General features: G+C 45.8%; 1 protein-coding gene across 3 annotated transcripts in view; it reads left to right on the forward strand.

Moving 5' to 3' along the window:
• Nucleotides 1-20,119, forward strand: part of SPSB1 (splA/ryanodine receptor domain and SOCS box containing 1) — a 71,536-nt gene that overhangs the window by 12,562 nt on the left and 38,855 nt on the right. The window contains exon 1 of one of the 3 annotated variants that reach the window (XM_044996376.1): nt 252-321. The exons of 1 other annotated variant lie outside the window; for it this stretch is intronic. The gene's annotated coding sequence lies outside the window, so the exon portion shown is untranslated. Of the gene's footprint in view, nt 1-251; nt 322-15,118; nt 15,241-20,119 lie in introns of those variants that run through there. One more of the 3 variants, XM_044996375.1, reaches the window with a different exon arrangement.

A 20,119-nucleotide genomic window follows, 5' to 3' on the forward strand; every position in this document is an offset into this window, starting at 1 on the left:
GAGTGGGAGCGGAGACGAGAGGTGAGGGCTGGGGAGCCAGGCACCTAGAGCAGGTTCCTTTGCTGGGCCATAGAGAGGGAAATACAGGTGCAGTTGCTCTGAACTGTGACACGGCATGTTTGTCTGAACTCTCCCCTTGCCTGCAGGCCTCTTGCTGTGCTGACCAGGGGTTCTGGAAGCGGTGCCTTCCCTCAGTAACTGAGGCAGCTCTGTTCTTTCACAGCCTAACTGCAGAGGCAGGAGAGGAGAGCTCTAGGGTGTCTGAAATGATGACTGGGATCCAAAGAATGCAGCTTTGCACTACACGTGGCTTTGCATCTGGTATGTAAAGGAGGAAACATGCCCACGGAATTACTTAATTTTTTCAGTGTTATGCGCGTGCGACTAGGAACCAGGATGTCTGATTCCTTTTCCTGGGAATGTCTCTGCCGTGGTGTGTGCCCGTGGGAATGTCTCTGCCATGGTGTGTGACCGTGGGAATGTCCCTTAATCTCTGCCTCTGTTTCCCTGTTTGTAAAAAGGGGTTGATGTATCTGCTTCACAGGATGGGTTGTGACAAAGTGTTTGTAAATGACTTTGATCCTTGACTGACAGGTGCAGCAGTAGTGTTTAATAGTTAGCTTGCGTGTGCGTGCATTCTGTACAGGGTGGATCTGAGTTAAATCAAATTGATTTACATCACTAGTCAGGAAGACTCGATTTATTCATGGATTTCTACATAAAAGTGCATTCTTGTTGGTTGTTATAACCTTCAAACATATTCTTCACAAGTAGAGGAACTTCATTAAAATATTCCCCAACTGGGTCTCTTCTATAATGGCAGCAGGCCATAAGTTTTCCCTTCTAGTGAGAGAATGGTATGGTAGATCTCAAATCAACGAAGGCTACACTCAGAATGACCTCAAGACTTCTGGAATACGCTGCTCAAACAGTTTCACTTTTGTTTCTACTGCTTATCCCTCCCTTCTCGCATTTATCTCCAGACTTCTTCTCCTTGTCCAGATCTATTCCACCCCCAACAATCTTCTATTCATTGAACTTTTTGAAACTTTGCACTTTTAGAGAGAGGTAGGGGATTGACTTTGTGTACACAAATTTGCAGAGGGACAATAGGGTTGAGGTCTGTTATTTCTCACCTCTATATATTTATTAACGAACATGTTATCTCTGGAGACACAAGTCCACAGTTTGAGAACTGCAGAACTAAGCATCTCTGATGGTATCTTCTAGATTGAGCACTGAGTCCCATTGGGTAAATAGAAAGATGAACCTAAATCATCTGTACAGAAGCCCATAAGATTGGGTTCCTAATCCATGAACTATTGGAACTCATTTACCAACCTTTTCATAAACATTACATGAATATATTGTCTCATACTATAGAATTAGAATTTATAATCCTTATTCCATGGTGAGATATCTTTGATCTATAATATATCTTAATTAAAACTATCTTGAGAGAAAATGCTTTTGAGGAAAAAACTTATCAAAAAATCTGATTTTAAATAAATTTTTTTTTTTTAAATAATGGATTTGTATCCATCCTGATTCTGTACAAACCGCTTCACACAATCCAGTGAGGTAGGCAACTATCCATCAGATGTTAAACTTGTGTGTTTCCAGACTTAACTGGGGTGTCTGGAGCATTGTGGGGGCTGTTGGCACAGCCAGGATTAGAATGCTAGGAGGTCCTGGCTTCCATTTCTGTGTTTAGAAGTAGCTTGGTCCAGTAAACTAATTATCCATGCTGAGTAGGATGGAAGTTTTCCCACGGTCTTATCTAGTATGTTTACACTGCATAGTACACGTGTGCTGAAATCGTTTATAATATTGCTTCGCTAACATGCAATTATGCACTTATATAATTTTACTGGCAGAGGTGATGCAAGGTAATTCCAGGTATGTCTACACTGCCGAGACCAGTAATGTAGACACAGCCTGCGCCAATGGAAGGGGGTTTTCCAGGCTGTGTAGGAACACCCCTTCCCCGAATGATGGTAGCTAAGTCGACAGAAGCACTCTGGGCCCTGGGGTTTAGGTCTGGATAGCTTGTGGGGGAGGGGGGTGTTTTTTACCCCTGGACTGATATAGCTCTGTCCACTTAAGTTCAGTGTAGACCAGGTCTAAGAGTGAATTCCTCCTGCCAACTACACTCCAGCGAGTGACTGACGGCTCCAATGTTGTGTGTCCCAGATACACTAGAGGGGTATCGTTCCTGGCCAGTGTAGGACTGTGCAGAACCAAGAGTTTGTCTGTCTAGCATACAAAGGAGTTTAGAAGTTCACTATCAAGATGATCCTAAGTTGCACCTAGTTGTCCAGCTTAGTTGACTGGAATAGAGGGAAACAGAGACTTGCTTGGAGAGAGATACAGGGAGTTGGTGGCACTTCTAGACGTGATCGTTTTTGGTCTGACCAGTGCACAGGCTTAACCTCCCTTTAAACTTAAGGCTTTCCTGGCTCTGATGAAATGTCTGTTGCAGTTATTCTGTATTGTGACAGGTTTACATGGTGGCAGTCTCCATAGTAGTGACACTCTAATTAGCTTCTCCCACTCTAGTCATAGCAATTCTGCAGTCTTGGAAACTAAAATTTTAATGCAGCTCTGGTACAGTCTCAAGGAAAACCCTGCTGCAGTTAACAAATGAGTGTTGTTGAGTCTGGCGCCAGCCTGAACTCTCTAGGAGTGCTCTAGTAGTGAAGAGACGTGAGTTCAGCTTAGTGCTGTTTCATACATGTATGATCTGGGCTAGGAGTGGTTCTAGTACGTGGAAAATTGGGGGGGTTAAATCTGTGTTTTTCATGCTGCTGAAAGGGGCTCGATCGATGATGCACTTTTCTGCACTATTCAGTCTGCAGCAACATGAGCTTCCTCAGTCCTAACCTGGAAGGATCATTTCTAGGGGTCAAAGGCTACTTTGATTTCCTTGACCTCTCCCGTACAAGGCTGACTGATGTTCAAGGTGTATGCTGGGCTGAGCTCCCCCCAAAAAACTCACTGAATAGCTACAGTACAGGAACAACTCTGTCCCTGACAATCTGTGTATAAAGCAATGACTTGAGGAGTTATTCAGCATTTCACCTCTATCCGTCCCCTGCGCCATCAGGTTGCCTGCAGACTGGCTCCTTGTGTGCTGTTGATTTGGAAGGGGAGCATGTGCTCATAAGAGGGGTTTCGTTGGTGGGAGAACGGCTGTATGTGGAGTGAGGCCAGGGGTGCTGCTAAAATGGCAGACGGATGCACAAGAAGGATGCTCACTCAGTCTCCAGTGACCATCACATTCGCAGCATGTTGCTGTGCCTGAGAAAGGGGTTTAGGTCCGGGGTTCTCTGGGCCACCTGGTGCTTGTAGCATTCTGGCAGCAGTAGCCTGCCCCAAGGAGTGTGGTTTAGTAGATTGAGGACAGGGCTGGGAGCCAGGAGGAATTGTAGGCTAATCTCAGCTGTACCACTGACTTGCTGTGTGGCCTTGAGCAGGTCTCTTGCATCAGCCCTGTCTTTAGAGAAGAAGAAATCTGCTGAGCCGGGCTGTTGTGAGGACTGACGTTCATATGGTGCTGATTTGCATGGCGCTGCCTTCTGGCTTATGCAGGAAGCAGCATTGCTTGGTTTTGGTGGGAGATTTCTCATGATGTGGGGACTCATTTTGACTGGGGGTGGAGGGAATGAATCAATCCTGACGACACCCTGAAAATGCAGCTGCTGGGCACTGTGGCTACAGCATGTTGCCTGGAACTGCTGGTGCGTGCCGGAAGCCTTTCCACCCTCATTTCTGGACGCTGGCTCATTGCAAGTCAGGAGTGGGAAGGAATTTTTCTTTTGGATGCGTTCCTAACATTGAGATAAGCAAGGACATTTGAGGTAGAGGCTTTCTTGGATGTCACCTGCCTTCTAGCCCTCCCCTTCCCTGTGGATCATGAGTCATCAGCATGGCTTGGTGAGTTTTTGCGGCAGCCTCATTATTAAGCTGCAAAATAGCCGTCTTGAAGACTGAAACATGTGTTTCTTTTAATACTTGAAACCTTCTGACTCAGTGCAAGCCTTAACAATAAACTTCCTTTGAGAGGAAGCTGGGATTGATGCCTCAAGCAAACACACCGATAAACAGAATGTATAAATCCTGGCGTAGCTTTTAATTCCTGGCATCCTGGCTCATATGTTGCTTGGATCACAAGTGCACTGAGTTTAAACCTCTGTTGAAGAACCACTGCACCGTCAGCCCTTGATAGCCTGTACTAGAAAGGGAGATGAGAGAAGAATGTCAGCTGGTGTGAGTGTGGCTTCAGGTGTCAGCAAACTTGCTCCGTGTCTGCATGGATCTAACCAACTCTGTTGGACCTGCACTTCCTGGTGTTCAACACTCATCTTAAGGGAGGAAAGCAGAACTTTAAATCCCCAGCCATTAGCCAGTGGAAGAAAAATCGGAAGTCCTAAACTAGACTGCAAAACTCAACGTCTGAGTTACTGTTACTCCTCTAATTAGAAAGCTTGGACCGCTCCGCATCTCCCTTCATCTAAAAGAAGGCCCTGATTTCAGAGGATGGTTGAGCTGTCGTTATCCTTAAGGTTTGTTCTTCCTCCTTTTTCCCCATTCAGTCATTGTGATTCTGATAGATCAGTAGCAGTGCCTTCAGGCTGGGCGCTCCTGACTGACACCCCTTGCTTCTTACAAACACATTATTCCCAGAGGAATAGCATCTAAGGCAACCTCGTATGTATGATCTATCTTCTTCAAACTCAGGATCCCTCCAGAGCTTAGAAGTGACTCTGATCCCCCAAACTAATGGGTTTTCTTCCTCTGTTAGGCTCATAAAATCTAGTGGCATCAAATGCTTGTTGTGTAACATGAGGAAGCTTTAAGTATGTTGGCTGGAACAGTTCTGCCATTGTCCAATATCTGGAGACTTGGCTGCTTGTAACTTTCACACCAATAATATGGACAACTACCTTGTTCGTGGAGGTGTATGTGAAAACGCTAGGGTGTGAGACAAACATTTTAGGAATTAGAAGTGAACTATTTCTAATAGGAAATTATGTGGAAGGGACACTGAAGTCCGTGCAGGTTATTTTAAAAACAGGGTGAAAAAGATAGGAAAGTGGGTTATAGGCACACAAGTTCAGTTTCTTAGTGTTTTAATTGGAGAATAGTATCCTAAACTTGCAAGGAAAAGCTCTTGTTTGTTTCTGAATGAATAATTTCATTATTCTTGTTTGTTTGTTTGTAAACATCCAGGCATTGTACTGACTGTCCACCCAAGCACACATCTCATTCATAAGCCCAATGTAAAAACGTAGAGAAGCCATTTTTCATTTGCTCTGTCTATTCCTGGTTGTTTTATGGTCTGTGCATGGCTGACTGGTTGAAAAAACAAATTTTCATGTATAGAGAAAATCATGCATGAAACTAACTCTTTCCCCCAAGCAAGATAAAGTTGATGCGATTATAAATCATCAGTAAACTGGCTACAGGTTCTGTGTGAATCTGCCTGTGTCTGTAGAAGGCTGTGAATGTTTTCTTGTAAAGTAACTACTATTTTACTTGCTGGATGTTAGGGTGTTTTTTTAATTTAAAGAGGCCTCTGATCTTCCTTAATACCTCTTGGGCATGATTTGGATGCTGGCGTCTGTTCAAACTTGTGTAGTGGCAATAGTTCAATATGCTTTTCTCCCACCCTTACCATAGGCAGCTGCAGTAGGTTACTGTAGTATGACAATCGTATTACCAATACCTATCGCATTAGAGGAAACTAGCCCCTACGGTCCATTTGGGGTAGAGTTTTTAAACTATGTCCTTTACTATAAAAAATTGAATTTCAAATGGCCTTGATTCAAGGGCCTTGATTACACTAGAAAGCTTTGCTATGGGGCAACAAAACCACTAGTGCAGATGAAGTCGTTGGAGCGGGGTAACACTTTCTGACCTTTTTTGGAGAAAAATGCAAATTTGGTAACACCAAAACATTTCACAAGCTGCCATTTCTGCTGAATTGTTTTGGTCAGAAAATATAAAATAGAAACATTTCATTTAAACAAATAAATGATTTGAAATTAACTTCGACTTAAAGGAAACATCTAAACACTTACACACAAAGTTCTGTCAAAACAACAATTTGTTTTGGGTTGAAAAAATGTTTAGGTTTGACACACAACAGTTTCCCCCTCCAGTTTTCTGGAATTGCCTGGAAACTGAAAAATCCGCTATTCGGACAGCTCTAGCAGTTATACCCGTGTAAGTGCTTGTACTGGTATAACTCCTTCTGGCTCAAGAGGTGGAAGAAGCTATACTTATAAATTATCTTTTATTCTGTTATAACTGCATCCATCCTAGGGCTTTTAGCAGGATAAATATTTGCTTTAAAACAAACTCCCCATAACCAAAATAGTTATACCAGTAAAACTTGTATGTGTAGACCAGGCCAGCATGTCCAGTGCCTGTCCTGAAATGTTTGCAGTCTGGCTCAGACAAATACAATATGACAAGGCTTGGCAGGATTAGATTTCTATCCGTAAATGTCAGTGAACATCGGTTCCACTGTTTACACACAAACCAATGAAAAAAAGTCCATCGATAATTAAAACTCACAAGTGGGCAAAGTAAGCAAAATGCTTCTTGAGAAGCATGACCCCCTAACTTCCTGCAACTGTGAGAACTTTCCTTGATAAAAATAGAACTTAAAAATAAACATCGTTATCCATCAAAATTATATTTAAAAAAAAAAAAAACCCCAACAAATTCTGTCAAGCCCTAATATTAGTTGAATTACAAAGCGTGGAGCTCAAGGAGTGGGCTAGAAAGACATCGAGAGCACTGACCAAAGTGGGAGCCTCGGTATTAGGTTTGCTAGCCTTTATTGTGCAATGCCTTGCACGTCTCAGGGCTGAACTGTTAGAATATAAGAACGGCCATACTGGGTCAGACCAAAGGTCCATCTAGCCCAGTATCCTATCTTCTGACAGCGGCCAATGCCAGGTGCCCCAGAGGGAATGAACAGAACAGGTAATCATCAAGTGATTGGTGTTACCCTGTGGCCCATTCACCTCGACTACATAATGATTTAAAAATTGACTTCCCTTGATTTGGACTCCTTTGCCACCTTAGGCTGAGGTTTTGTATCCCTTCACACAGGACTAGATGATCTCCTGAGGTCCCTTCCAACCCTAATAATCTATGATTCTATGATTCTAACCCTGCAAAAATCAGGCCTAGATTTCTGTTGGGTTTACTTCATGAAGTTAGTCTTGATTGCAAGGGGACTGATTGACTGCAAGGGACACAACCAAGGAAAGCAGCTCTGCAACACCCAGAGTCCCTGCCTTTTGGGCCGTGCCACAGAAGGGCCCCTGTTAGGCAGGTGAAGCCCAAAATTAAGGTACTTTTGCCCTATAAAAGTGGATTCTGCTAGAAATATGACTTAACTTTTAAAATAAGCGAAAATGAGGCTTTGTCTCTGGACTTCAGCGTGCGTTCCCCTCCAGGGCTAGCACTGCAAACCCTGGGCTACTGGTGCTGGTGCATGATAACCTGAAAGTGAAACTGGTTTAGAAGCTTCTTCATCGTCTAAGCAGAGTGAGATGCAAGAAGTAAGCAGCGTATGTAAAACGTAAAAACCGATTCATTCTTATTGGAAGATATCAATAGCAAGTGAAATTGTTCTGGGAAAAGTCTTCTCACCTCTCTCGGAGCTCCATGTGTACTAAAGGAAAATAATTTGGGTTTTAAAATATATCCTATGTACAGTTCCTGCCATTCTAACCTGGGCTTCCTTAAAAGCTGATGAACAGCTGCCATGTGTGCAGGAATTTGGCATCAGTGATGGGGGGGTTACCGTCCAATGAAACGGTTGATAAAGGAAATGCAGTTTCTCTCCACCGAGCGTTGAACCGTCTGGATTGATCTGGTGCCGCACTATGTTTTGGTGTCCCGTCTCTTCCCTGGGACACATCGACATAGCTTTGAATGGGAGGGGACGGCATCCCTTTACACTCTAGCTTCTCCTTTCCTGGGCATAGAAGGAATCTTTGCTGTATGTTCTCTCTGGAAATAATCTGAGGACCGCTTTCAGCTGCGGACCCTACCAGGGCCAGGCTGCTTTCCTTCCTGACTCGTGCTGGAACGGTGTAGGCCAGCCTTAGTATATTCGTGCATTTTGGCTATTCTGCTCTGGTGCATCCCTACTTGCTCTCAATTGTAGGCTCTCTGGGGCAGGGACTGCCCTCTTGCTTATGAGCTTAATGCAGCGAGAGGCCCAGTTGCTTTTGGGGGTTTGTGGCTGTTACTGTAATATAAACAAGCTTCAGAAATGGGATATCTTCCCCTTCACAGATGTAGGAAAAACACAGTGTGCTACTGGCTCTAATTCTTTCCCAACTCACATCCAAAAAATTCTTCCCACTATTTTCTCACAACTTCAGTGTCGTTCAGAGATCTTTCACATGTGAGGCTTACTTAGTCTTGGGACTAATTAAATTGAGCACCAAAGAAACGCTTCAGATGAGATGCTTTTCCCAATCTTCATGCAGAAATTGCCATCTGCGCACACGTTGTTGGAAGTCAACAGGGCTCTCTGCAACCTTCTTAATGGCAGTAAAACAATTTTTTTTGTTTTAATTCTCTGAGGTTTAGATTGTTGCTCTGCTATCAGACTGCAGAAGCGGGCAGCTCACTATGGTAGCACTGCTAGTATAGTAAGTTGTCTTAGGACTTTTATAACCGTGGGATGGAGATAGGATTTTACTCTTTTCTTTTTTCTAAATGTATGAACAAGCCTGCTTCTTATCCAAGGGCACTGGGGCAGAAGGTGGTGGTGTGCAAGAATATGGAGTTACCAAACAAGGGCTTTGTCTCCCGGGCTGGGAAGGGAATTTGATGGGAAGTCTTCAGTTTTGCAGCAGCTGCATAGATGCCAGAGCTGCTTTCTTTGGATCTGTGGCTTGTTGCCATGTCAAGAATCTATCATGAGGAGATCCCAAATGGGACCCCGACACCATAAATGTACAAAGCCGGTGAGTAACTGTACAATATTCCTTCTAGGAATGGCTGCGTTTTAAAGAGAACTCAAGCCGCAGACTGTCAACAGCCAACATAAGCCAGGGATGGATGAGGCCAAGCCCTTTTCTGCGCAAGAAAGCAGCACTGGTGTAAAATCTCTTTAAAAAGACTTACTCATTTAAACTGCTGCAGACCCTTGCGTGGACTCTTCTCTGGCTTGAGTGGCATTGTTGGGTTAGTTGAAAGAGATTCCTAATTAGCTGAGCCAAGCTAAAATAAGCTTTGTTTCAACAGAAATCAGGGTGTCTTTTAATTATAACAATGCAACTTTCTAACTCATGGATTCCAGGGCCTACCAGGACTTCATGGTAGCACAGCTTCAGCTCAGGTTGTACAACTTCCGCACAATTCAGTTGGTTAAATCTGCAGGGGCACAGAGCAGTCAAGCCCCCACAGTCCCTACCAAAAGAAGGATGAATTGGTGAGGTGGGCCAGGCAGAATTTAAATGTTCTTTCCAAGCTGATGATTAAACTCCCAGACCAAGGATGCGGGAATGATTTTTGTAGCAGGGGTGTTGAAAGCCATTGAGCAACACTGCAAACCCTGCATATTATGGAAGCCACGCTATTATTACTTTAAGCCGGGGTGCTGCTACACCACTCGTTCCAGTGCCCCTGCCCAATCCAGGTGGAGCACGTGCCTTTGGAATGTTGAGCCGGTGGTGGAAGCAGCCTGGGGTAGCTGAACAGCGTCCCATTAAAGAGGCCAGGGTTCTAGTTTTTGTGGGGGTGGGCTCAGTAGTGTGACCTGGCTTAACTTCCTTAGCATTTTCACCTGACCCGGTTTTTCCACACTTGCTGTCTGGTCACCCTACCTGTAAGAGAACTCATTTTTCCCGAGCTAGTCAGGATCAGACCAATCACAACCTGAGTTGATTAGGGAGGGACTGCACTGATGTTTTGGACTAGCCTAATCCCCGAATAAAAGTTCACCCAAAGTAGATTTGTGAGATTCCAGGCCAAGAAGTAAAAAAACCTGGCCAAGCAGCCAAGGAATAAGCTGACCTGGGAGACCAGGCAAGGACTGTCTGGTTTCTAGGAACCTCTGGACAGCTGCAGGACAAGTCTACTCACACTGCTGTGAGCAAAAGCATCAGTGGTACACGGGATGCGTAAGGCTAGTCAGAGCAGGGCTGACGACCCCAGACTAAGTGAGCTGAAATGTCCCATTAGCAGCCAGGGAACTCTTCAGCTCACTGATAGCGCTGGGGAACGTGGTCACACAATTGCTCCCCCTTGCAAGGAGGTGAGGGGGAATTTCCAGTTATGGAAGCTCCCTCAAAGTGGCAGGGACCACCGCCTCCCGAACCATGGCCCTGCCCCTCCCCCACTGCCTCTTCCCCTTGAGACCCTTCCCACCCATTGCTTGCCCTTATGGCTGGTAAAAAGTGATGGGGCCATGGCCCCCTGGTCCCCCTGTTCTGCTACCCCTGGATGGGGTAGGGAATGGACTGACACTCGGTAGTTACTAAGGGTGAGTGCGAGCTTGGGACCCCCCTAGAGGACTGGCTGAGATAATTGCTGCCTTTGGGGAAGGACTCCTTTGTCGGATGCCAGGGAGGGAGAGTGGCCAGCCATAGTGAGAGCCCCTGCTGAAGCCGAAGTCCCGTGGGTCCCCTGGAAGGGGAGGAGTGAAGGTGAGCTTGGTGGGATGTATAAATATAGACCTTGTGTTCCAAGGTCGTGATGTTGTAGACTCCAAGTCATGCTGGGCGTTCTGAACACCAAGTGTCTGGTGTAGAGACTTCTTCCTTGACAATAAACAACATCCTTCCGACTCTTTCGTGTCCCTGATCGGGAAATACAGAAGAGCCAAACACAGAACTCAAGATTCCACCCTGCTCTCAAACAGCTTAAAGCAGAAGTGGTTTCCCGGGCGGACCACTCAAAAGGGTCATGATATTTGAGGGAATGTCCTGTTCCCGATAGGAAAGAGCGCTACAAGCCAGTTTAGTCCTATCAATATTCATTGTGCAAGGGTGTGTGTGTGGTGGGGGGGGGGGGGAAACAAATGCAGCTAAGCCGTAGCAGACGCAGTTGAAGGCTTGCCTAGACTAGGATTTGTGGTGTGACATTGGCACATGCCAGTGTGTCTCGGGAACGTAGGATAGGTAGAACAAGGCAATGTATGCTTGTGAAGCTGGTCACGTTGGATCTTAAGCTCCCCATTAGGCTTTACTTGACCAGTTTAGCATGTGTAAAAGCAGCGTCCCATGTCTATACTGATTTCTCTAACATGTTGGTGCACGTTGGCTAATGTGCTGATATCATGCCTTGAATCCTAGTCTAGACAAGACCCTAGTCACCTGGTTTGTTGGCTGCCTGGGGTCCTCCCAACCATCTAGAATCAAACAGCAGAAGGCCCCTCCAGTGCTGCAGTAGCATTTTTTTTCAATGTCCTATTCTGTGTGTCATGGAATCTTGTTGTCTTGGCACGGTTGGGCCACCATTGAAAGAATTGAGTGAAATTTTGTATGTGCCAATATTGTGCTGCTGAGCCATTTGCTAACCAAGGTTTTCTCCTGAGCCCTGAGCAGATAAGGCAAATGGCCCAGCAGGTGGCAGGCAGTCAACAATGAAAGGGATGGCTTTGCAGACGGCTGAAATTTACCATTTTGGCTGTAAGGCGAATATAAAAGTTGGCCAATCCACCTCATGTGCATCTCTACAGAATTATCTGGGGTGAAGATCTTCTTAGTCAGCCTTTGGGTCTGTGTGTGGCATGATCACAGCTATGGAGGGATGGGGTTTCAGGGTGTTTTGTGTGAGAGCTGTATTCCTGTGGTGGAGGGTTTGATGCTAGGATGAACTGACAGCAGCTTATCTTTGCAGACTGCGAACAGTTTGGCAATCTCCTGAAAAGCCACTGTGTAATAGGCCTATTTGTGCAGCACTTAAAAGTGGCTGCCCAAATTAGACAGGTGTCCCAGCTGTTGCACAGAAAAGACGTTGCAAAAGTTACTCCTCTGTTGCTGTTAGTAGCAAACTTCCTGAATGATGCTGCCGCTGACCTTCTAAAGCTGTCAGCCAGGAGTACGTCATGCTCTGCTTTGGCACAGATGCTCTGTGCTTGGGCGGCAGACGCTACGGAGTGTCTGGTTTGCACCTGTTACCCTGCCTTTCATAATGGGTCACCCCCTTTTTTTTTTTTTTTGCCAATCTCTAAATACTTGCATTAGCGGAGAGCTCTTCGCTTGTCTCGGAGCAGGGTATTTTAGTTCTGACTTGGGTTCAGGCAATTGGGAAAGAGTCTTCTTTGAGGAGGAGGGTGGGATGTGAGTTCTCTGCTGCCCTGAGCTTCTGTTCTTCTAGCCTGGCTCCCCTCTTGCAAAGAGGTCTGAGCCGAGCTCTGGCTTCCCTTGAAGCCAATCCATCTAAACAGGGAGGTGCTCATCTAAAAAGGCCCCAGGTCAAAACCTTGAGACTTACTAGACAACTGTCAATTTGCTATTCTCCAGAAATCCTTGAGTGAATCCATCCTGAACTAAAAGTTTCTGTTCAAGATCCACTTGCTATAGATTACTATGCTGTTCGCACACAATCAGTCTCGGGTGGTTAAAAGGCCCTTGGTAACTTTTCAGGCTACCACTTCAGATGAACCTTTTTTCATATAGCCCCCTTCTTGGAAGCACCTTTCCAGCAGTACTTAATCACTCACCTCTGCTCTAAGCTGATACAGTTTTGCTTTGGAAATGTAGTTCCTGGAGTAGTAATGACAGTGAGTCTTACGGTGCTTTTCATCAGTAGATCTCCAAGCAGCTTAGGTGGTCAGGAGCCTTATTTTTTTATCTTACAGATGGGGAAACTGAGGCACCGGGTGCAAAGTGACTTGCCCAAGGTCACCCAGCAGGCCAGTGACAAAACTGGGAATAGAATCCAGGTCTCCTGAGTCCCAGTCTGGTGCTCCTATCTACTAGACCACACTGCCACCCCTTCCTTTCATGTTAAATTCTAATGAGTGGAGCCAAACTTTATTCCAGGTCCCGAGGCTCTAGCCACTATTTCCCTGCCTGTTAAAATATGTGCTCTGTACTACAACATCGGGGCAATAAGGCTAATCCAGGACTCCTCCTGCACTGGAGGAAAGAGATCTAATATTGTAGTGCACTTCAGTACATGAAATAGGGTGACCAGATGTTCTGATTTTATAGGGACAGTCCCAATATTTGGAGATTTTTTTCTTATATATGCTCCTAATACCTCCCCCACCCCCGTCCCGATTTTTCACGCTTGCTATCTGGTCACCCTAACATGAAACCACACTTTTCTTAAGGACTCCCTGAATCTGCATGTGACAATGCAGTGACTTGATTGCCAAAAATGCCCATGACTCCAAGCTTGTCTGCTGTGAATTCCCTTAAGGGCAAGAACGGCCATACTGAGTCAGGCCAATGGTCCAGCTAGCCCATTATCCTGTCTTCTGACAGTGTCCCAGGCCAGATGCCTTAACAGGGGAGAGAGTGCGCCTGTCAGATGTAATGATGATCAAAGACCCATCCTAGGCGATAGCCTCTTGGTCACATTCGAAAAGCAAAGGTGATTGTTCTGCACTACAAAAAGCAACTGTTCCTTCTCTGTAATGGTGATAGCTGGGAATCGGGATGTGGGGGCAGGTGTCCCATTCTGTGTGTGATGTTAGTAGCAAAAAAACATTTTAGCACCGTAAGTGTGGCTGTTGTAGAGCGTGTGACTTGGAGACAGCTGGTTGTGTGAGGAGTAATGTGGTCTGTAATTATCCCCCTGGGGCTCTTTTTTCCAAGTCTCTCTTGTACGTTTTGGTTCAGAAACCTAAGTGCCTACAAGCATCCCTTTGGCAAAGGGTGTGCTGCATTGACACGGCTCCAGGCCAGCACTGAGCTTGCTTGGGAAGCAGTATGTGTGGAGGCTGGCCGGGATGTCCCCATTCCTCTCTGCTGGCTGTTGAGTATGCTTGGCTGTCTCCCCCCACCCCCGTAGGATTGCTCACTCTGCATCTGTGGTTCTGAGTCTGGCTCTAAACACATGGGTGTCTTAAAGAACCAGTCCTGCGGCGTCTCTTATTAGCATCTACCTCTACAACTAGAAATGAAGAGCTGGCAGGCAATAACCTCAGTCCAGTGAGACAACATCTGAATGATGGCCGTTGGACAAATGTCTTGAAAGTGCGCTGATTCCTTGCAGGAATCTAGCTGGAAAGAGGCATGTTGATGGAAACCTATCAAGTCATGTCCTAAGTCGTTTGTAAGCAAATGCAAAAGTCCCCTCCCCCCCCGCCCCCAACCTCAAACACCAGACTGTCACGCTTAGCTTGGTGTAACTTCAGTATTTAGAAAGACTATAAATAATCTGCCCCTTCTCTGTCCAGTAGCCCCTATTTTGATGGTGGCTTCTTGAGGATTGCTGAACTCTACTGCAAACTTGTCTGAGTTGGTTTGGCAAGTGTTAATTCCTTTTGAGGGTCGAAGGGAACCACTCCCCTGTACTCAAGCCCGTGATCTGGCTGGGACCAGTTACCAGACTCCTAAAACTGGGAAAAATCATCTATTCTAACTATTGTGCTGCAGAGCTGAGGTAGCCTAGTAAGAAGTCCTGATGGAGAATGCTCCTGAAGTGTGTGTGTGTGTGATTGGCAAGAGACTTGTAATGACTGACTCTACCCTTTTGATCTAGAGTGGATGCTTCTAACTCAAAGGCAACTTGAAAATAGGTAAACGTTCAGTGTGCTTTGGATGGATGAAACAGCTTGGCTTGTTGAGTCCCTCAGCCAGTCTTAACAAAGACAGAAGCCTGACCCTAATGACCTAGCATGTCCATCGGGTCATGTGCTGTTTACATTCAGTCAACTCGCATAAGCACCGACTAAGAATACAAGACCTGGTCTAAATTCTTCATTTGGTCCTAGGAGTTTGTTTTAAAAACAACGAGGAGTTTAGGTACCTTAGAGACTAACATTTATTTGGGCATTAGGTGCCACGGGGAACCTCATGGGTTTTTTTGCTGATACAGACTAACACGGCTACCCCTCAAACTTGTTTTAAAAATGACTCTTTGCTTAACAACAGGTTTCTTTTTGCTGTTTCCATGTCCGCAGCTTTCTTTCAAGAGCCCGAAATGCCCTTAATATGCTTTAAACTTTGGTCTCCTAATTGGAAACTTTCCACTGATGTCATCAACTTTCCATGGCCCACTTCAAATGATTTGGTTCACCAGGAAGTAAGTGACTATATAAACATTTGTATTAAATGTTTATTTAGTGGGTATGTTGATTTTATGAGGGCTTAAGATGGCTATGAGAGGACAGGTTGACTATGGATATTTTTTGCCTTGCCTTTGAACTGTTTAAAAAAAAAAAATACTAGCAGCTGTGAAATGCCAGATAAGAGAATTTGGGGTTGGTTTGTGGTACTTGCCGTTTCTTTCTCACTTTGGCTAGCTTTTTCGCATTGGTAATGATGGAAAGGATTCAGACATCCATGTTGGAACAGTCGTGGCATAAAGCAGCTAGCTTAATGACAGGTACTGGAATTCTGCCCTTTCTAAGAGGAAACCCACAGTTTAGTCTGCATGGGAGCCCCAGGGAGGGCGTGGGGGTGCGTGTGTGTATGTGCTCGTTTCTGAGGCTTCCTCCAAACACCACTTACCACAGGACCCTGCAGTATTGTTGGTGCACTTGGAATGTGAAAATGTAAGGGGCAGGCTGGTTCTAAAAGTTATACTGTGCAGCATGAAAAAGATCTGACCATGTGTTTTGGGGAAACTGTTCTCTCATTTTTATTCTAGAGGGTTGAAGTAAAATTCCCTTTCAACAAAGGAGGCGCGGTCTACGTGAAGTTATGTAGGCAAAGGTTGGGTGTGGTGTTGTTTTTTTTTTTTTTTGCTAATTGCTCTGTGGACAGTGTGTACTAGCAGCCTTTCTTCATTGCTGGAGTCTGTCTTAGCAGATAGCTAAACAAAATCTGTACCATCAGTCAGTGTATTACAAGGCTAATTAAACTCGGGTCTTAATTTCCCAACCAAGCATGCATTACGTTCCAGTGCAGGAAATCAGCAAGTAAGCCTCATCTGCACTTCAGATTTACAGGGGAAAAACAAGCTCAAACATCCAGCGTGAGTGAACTCCAGTTCCTACAAACTTTTGCTCTTCCTGACAGCTTCACTGGACCTCACTTCTGACTACTCCAGACTGGCTGGAACAACTTTCCTTTAACTCTAGGCAAGTGTCAAAAATATGGCTGTTTGTAGGTCTTTAATCTTCCTGCCAGGTATTCTTCCCACTGTGACACGCCCCCCTCCCAGGCCTGTAAGGAAAAGAAGGCTATAAGAATTTGCTTATGGGCTTAGCATGCAATTTGTCTTCTAACCAGCCGATGTAAGACTGTGCATGAGGTTATGCAAAGGAGTGTGTACAGTAAGTTGTCTGCTGTGGTAGTATAATCATGTTAGTCCGAGGAAGTTAGAGACACATGGGGGTGAGGTAATATCTTTTATTGGTCCACATTCTGTTCGTGTAAGACAAGCTCACACAGAGCTCTTCAGGCATCTCTCTCTTGCCAACAGAAGTTGGAGGGTGAGAGAGTATTTTATTGGACTGTATTGTCACACTGATATCCTGGCACTGACATGGCGACAAGTAATGCAGTCAAGTTACGCAGGTCACGTTTGCTGCCCTAGGGTGGTGCTCCTGTTATGTAAACTGGTATAGGGAATGCACCACGTGGGGAAGCCTAAGTTGTTAGAACTCCCTTAAGTAATTTAACGAGCTGGGCACAGCTTCATGCTGACTTGAAGGGGTTTGGAGAGGCAAGTAGTTATGATGTCTTGCAATCTATATCTAGAGCTTGTGCTGTTCAACTCAGCGGGAGCTGCGTCAGGCCCATAGTCTTTCTCCTCTTTAGGTATCCCTATGCTACAAGTGCTACGGGCACGGTGCTGCCGTAGCGTAGACGCAGCAGCAGCAGCAGGAAGGGGTTGTCTGTTGCTGTAGTAAATCCACCCCCTTGAGAGCCAGTAGGTGGGTCAATAGAAGAATTCTTCCGTTGAGCTAGCAGAGTCTGTACAGCTGGGCTGAGGTTGGCTTAGGCCTTGCCTACACTACAGGGGACATTCGATCTAAGTTACGCAATTGGAGTTGTGTGTGGACCCCGTGGTAAGCGGGTCTAAGCTACTACGTGACGTTGATGGGAGAGGATCACCGGTTGATTTAGCTGGGTCTTCACTAGACCTGCTAAATGGACCACCGATGCGTCGATTCCCCGGTAAGTGTAGACAAGCCCTGAGTGACATCTCTCCCAGGGCGGGGGATAAATTTTTTCATGCCCCTGAGTGACATAACTAGGTGGATCTAAGTTTTAGGTGTAGTCCAGGCCTCAGTCTTAAGAGGTTCACTCTCAATGAGGTAGGGCTGTCTGAAGAGCAGATCCCTCTGGGCTATGTTGAAGGAGCAAAGACTCAGGGCTGCTCTAAATTAGAAAATTAGATGGACGCAGCTACATCACTCAGGTGAATGAAAAATCTGACTCTGCACGATGTAGTTAAGCTGACTTAAGTCCCCATGTAGACAGTGCTAGGTTGACAGAATAATTCTTCCGTCAACCTGGCTACCGCCTCCCTGGGGGACTGGATTTACTACAGAGACGGAAGACCCCTCCCGTCGCTGTAGTGACTGTCTATGTTGAAGCGCTACAGCGGTGCGGTTGCTGCACTAGCTGTTTCTAGTGTAGACCTACCCTAAGGGAAGCACAGTTGAATCAGTAGTTTCAGGGTTTTTGTACATGCAAATTTGAGCTCTGCTTGTGTCCTCTGATGCAAGCTGCTTTGCATAAAACTTCAACTGACAAAGCTAAAAAAACACCTAAACAAATGGACAAATCTAGCTGTCTTGTCGCTGACCCATGTGATATCTTAAGCCCTTTGCAATGCTAGGTGATGTAAGAATCCAAATGAATCACTCCTGTAGCCCAACCCTCCTAAAAGCACTTAACAAACATGATTATGTTCTCATAAGCTTCTCCAGGTAGGGTGAAAGGAGTCATGTATTATCTAATGAGCCTGGATGGGAGTGCAGAGCTGTAATCTTCACTGAGGGGTGTGCACCGCCTGCCATATTCCCATTTAAAAATAATTGGACTGAAGCATTCTGGTAAACACAGGGTTCAACCACCTCTTTGACTAATGAAGGACCAATGAGCTCCAGAGAGGTATCGGCCCAGCATGCTTAGCTGAGGGAGTTTCTGTGTATGTTCCTGTACACTGGTAATCTGAGCTGCCTTTTGAGTAGTCTTGAGTTCTCTCAGGAATGTCCTCTTACTCAATAGTTAGTGGGCAGCCCATGAGATGCTGTGGAGTAACTTGTCACTTGTGTGTGTGTTCTGGCAGTGGTATTTGCGCTGGTGTACTATGAGATGAGAGGGATAGTCATCTCAACGTTGACAGAGCTGCTTAGCACTTGTCTGTGCCACATCTGGATGAATCCTGTTTGGTTCCCACGTATGTAATTTTTCAAATGCTTTGTAGACTTTGACAGAGACTCTGGTAATGGGAGGGGCATGTATGTACCTTTTTAATAGATGCTGCAGGTGGATTGAGAGTAGGCTGGCCACAGAGTGTTGAACATAAGAACGGTCAGACCAATGGTCCAGCTGGCCCAGTATCCTGTTTCCTGACAGTGGCTGGTGCTGGATGCTTCAGAGGTAATGAACAGAACAGGGCAACCGAGTGATCCATCCCCTGTTATCCAGTTCTAGCTTTGGCGAGAGGGATAGCTCAGTGGTTTGAGCATTGGCCTGCTAAACCCAGGGAGGTGAGTTGAATCCTTGAGGGGGCCATTTAGGGATCGGGGGCAAAAATCTGTCTGGGGATTGGTCCTGCTTTGAGCAGGGGGTTGGACTAGATGACCTCCTGAGGTCCCTTCCAACCCTGATATTTTATGATTCTGTGACACCCAGAGCATGCAGTTGTATCCCTGATCATCTTGGCTAACAGCTGTCCTTGGCTATCCTCCATGAATTTACTTTTTTAAATCCCATTATGCTTTCAGCCTTCAGCATCCCCCGGCAACGAGTTCCCCAGGTTGACAGTGTGTTCATTTTAAACCTGCTGCCTGTTAGCTTAATTGAGTGACCCCCTGGTTCTTGTGTTATGTGAAGGAGTAAATAACACTTCAGTCATGATTTTATAGACCTCTATCACATTCTCCCTCCCCCGCAGGTCGTCTTTTAACTTCTTCTCCTTGTTCCCGACTGCCGGATACTGCGAACATACCAATGTAGTGGTGGAGGCTTGTCCGTTGGAGGCTGGACTGAGACCACTAAACACATTTCACAAGAGCCTGAAGTGTGTAAAATCCTGGATTCTTAAGGCACCTTGGCTTTTTCAGTCGGCCCCTAGCAGGGGGCACCGGTAGCACAAACCCACATTTCATGAGCTCTGTTGTGTTGGATTAACCTGTATACTAGGGGCACTGTGTGTCCAAGGGGGTACCGGCAGCTGGGATGCCGCAGGGTAAGGGATGGTGGCCCCTCCCTGGAGTGGGGGAGGAGCTGCTATGTTATTGTGCATCTGTAGCCGGGCAATCCTTGTCTATTCATACTGCAGTGTTGGGCTTGACCACGATGAGACCTCAGCAGTGTCTAAATACTGTATTATATAACGTCCCAGCAAACCAATGATGATCCTAACTTCACTCTCCTCTAAGAACAGTCCGTTCTAGGCAGAGGAAAGATGCCAGTGCTTTTCCTTTCCTTACTGGCGGGGTTGCAAACCTTCCATGCCAGAAGAATTCTGGAGGCGCCCTGCCATCATATGAAACTCGACTTCCTTTTTGCTCAGGGAGATCCCTAGGAAACTGCGCTTTCTTTGGGGTGGGCTGGGAGAATCCCTCCAGATTCCAGGAGGCAGAGGAGCTATAGGCACCAGAGGGGACAGCAAGTTTGGATCTGTCTCAACCTCTTACCTTGCCTGGCTATTGATGCCGTTGGGGAAGAATAATTGCCTCTTCCGGCTGTGTTGCTGGATTTGGAAAGGGTTTTTCCACAGCTCTTGTTATGTTTCTTTCCCAGCTCAAACTTGAAAAGAAAACATGAGGCTGCAGCCA

Source organism: Mauremys mutica, chromosome 21 (assembly GCF_020497125.1).
Source record: "Mauremys mutica isolate MM-2020 ecotype Southern chromosome 21, ASM2049712v1, whole genome shotgun sequence".
NCBI classification, from domain to species: domain Eukaryota; kingdom Metazoa; phylum Chordata; order Testudines; family Geoemydidae; genus Mauremys; species Mauremys mutica.